Raw genomic sequence first — 2,113 nt, forward strand, 5'->3', positions numbered from 1 at the left:
CTGTAATCCCAGCACTTTGGGAGGCTAAGGCAGAAGAATCAGTTGAGTTTAGGAGTTTAAACCAGCCTGGACAACATGGTGAGACCCTGTCTCTAAAAAAAAATCAAAATGATAAAGATAAACTTTTTAGAAGGTAAAAAGACAAGCCATAGGCTGTGAGAAAACATTTTCAAATCATATATATGATCAAGAACCTGTATCCATGGTATATATAGAATTCTTGCAGTTCAATAAGAGAAACATCCAATTAAAACGGACAAAATCCTTCTGCACTCCCACTGTTTCATTTGACTAGCCTAAAAAAAAAAATAGGCAAAAGATTTGCATATACATTTTGCTGAATTACATAAATAGCTAATAAGCACATTAAAAAGATGCTTAACATTATTAATCTTTAGGGAAATTCACATGAAAACCATGTAAGATACTATTCACAACCACTAGAATGGCTATAATTTCAAAGTCATACAGTAACATAAATTGACAAGAATATGGAGAAAGACACATACATTGTTGTGCCTTCATACATTTTAAGTGGTAAGATAAAATGATGCAGCCACTTTGGAAAATATGGCATTTTCTTAAAATGTTAAACATAAGTTTACTGTATTATCTGGCAATTCCATTCCCAGGTATCTAATGAAGGAGAATGGAAACATATGATCACACAAAGACTTGAATGAACACTAATGTTCACAGCGGCATTATTCATAAGAACTGAAAAAGTGGGAACAATCCCATCAGCTGATAAATAAACAAAAAGCATATATTCACACATCGAAATACTGTTTCACAATAAAAGAATGCAATAGTGATACTTGCAACAATATAAATTAACCTCAAAACCATTTATAATTGAAAGAAGCCAGTCACAAAAGACCACATAATGATGTGAGTTCATTTATATGAAATGCCCAGAATAGTCAAAATTATGGAGACAGAAAGGAAGTCAGTGGTCTCCTGGGATTTGGAATAGGAACGAGGATTAACTGCAAATGATTAAGAGAGATCTTCTGGGGGTGAAGGCAAAGTTCTAAAACTGGATTATGGACACAGAGGGAAGACCAGTGAAGATACAGGGAGAAAACAGCCAGCTACAAGCCAAGGAGAGAGGCCTCAGAAAAAACCGACCATTCTGACACCTTGATCTCAGACTTTCTGGCCTCCAGAATGTGAAGAAATAAATTTCAGTTGTTTAAGCCAAAAATTAAAAATAAAATTTAAAACTGGATTATGGTGATTATTGTACAACTGGGTAATTTATTGAATTGTGTATTTAAAACTGGTGAAAGTTACAGTATATTATTGTACCTCACTAAAGTCATTAAGAAAAAAGGAGGCTGGGCACAATGGCTCATGCCTGTAATCCCAGCACTTTGGGAGGCTGAGGTGGGGGGACAGTGTGAGCCCAGGAGTTCAAAACCAGCCTGGGCAGCATGGCGAAACCCCGTTTCTACAAAAATTAGCCAGGTGTGGTGGCTAGAACCTGTAGTCCCAGCTACTTGGGAGGTTGAGGAGGGAGGATCACTTGAGCCGAGGAAGCTGAGGCTGCAGTGAGCTGTGTTTGCACCACTGTACTCCAGCCTGGGTGACAGAGTGACCCTGTCTCAAAATAAGAAAAGAAACAAGAGAAAAAAGAAAGGAAAGAAAAAGAAAAGACGTTTGGGGGCTTTTGGCTTGATGTCTGATCTGCTTTTTCTATCGTCCTCCCCAGTGTATTTGGGTCAGCTTCCCTCTTGGTTTGAGTTTCTCCATTCCTGCCTCTGCCTCATCCTTCCACACACAGACCAGCTCTCTCCCCATGGTTTACTTTGTCCTTTGTTTTCCAGGCCCACCACCTTTTCTAGTCTGCCTCCTGGACTCTTCGTTTCTTCCTGGACCTTCTTCCTAAGAGCAGAAATAGAGATAAAGATTCTCATTAGTTCCCTTTGGAGTCCTGTGTAGCTGCCCAGGCCAGTGGAAGGTGTTGGAATGTGACTTCAGCACATTCCAGTCAACCCGAACCCTGTTAGGGAAGAATGAGCCCTTGCTCAATTAGGGGGAGTGTTTTATGGCCTGTTATTGTTACTCTTACGTTGTCAGACTTTTGGAGGAAACAGAGGATCAATTATTT

This window comes from Colobus angolensis, unplaced genomic scaffold (assembly GCF_000951035.1).
Source record: "Colobus angolensis palliatus isolate OR3802 unplaced genomic scaffold, Cang.pa_1.0 Scaffold16, whole genome shotgun sequence".
In the NCBI taxonomy this organism is placed as follows: Eukaryota; Metazoa; Chordata; class Mammalia; order Primates; family Cercopithecidae; genus Colobus; species Colobus angolensis.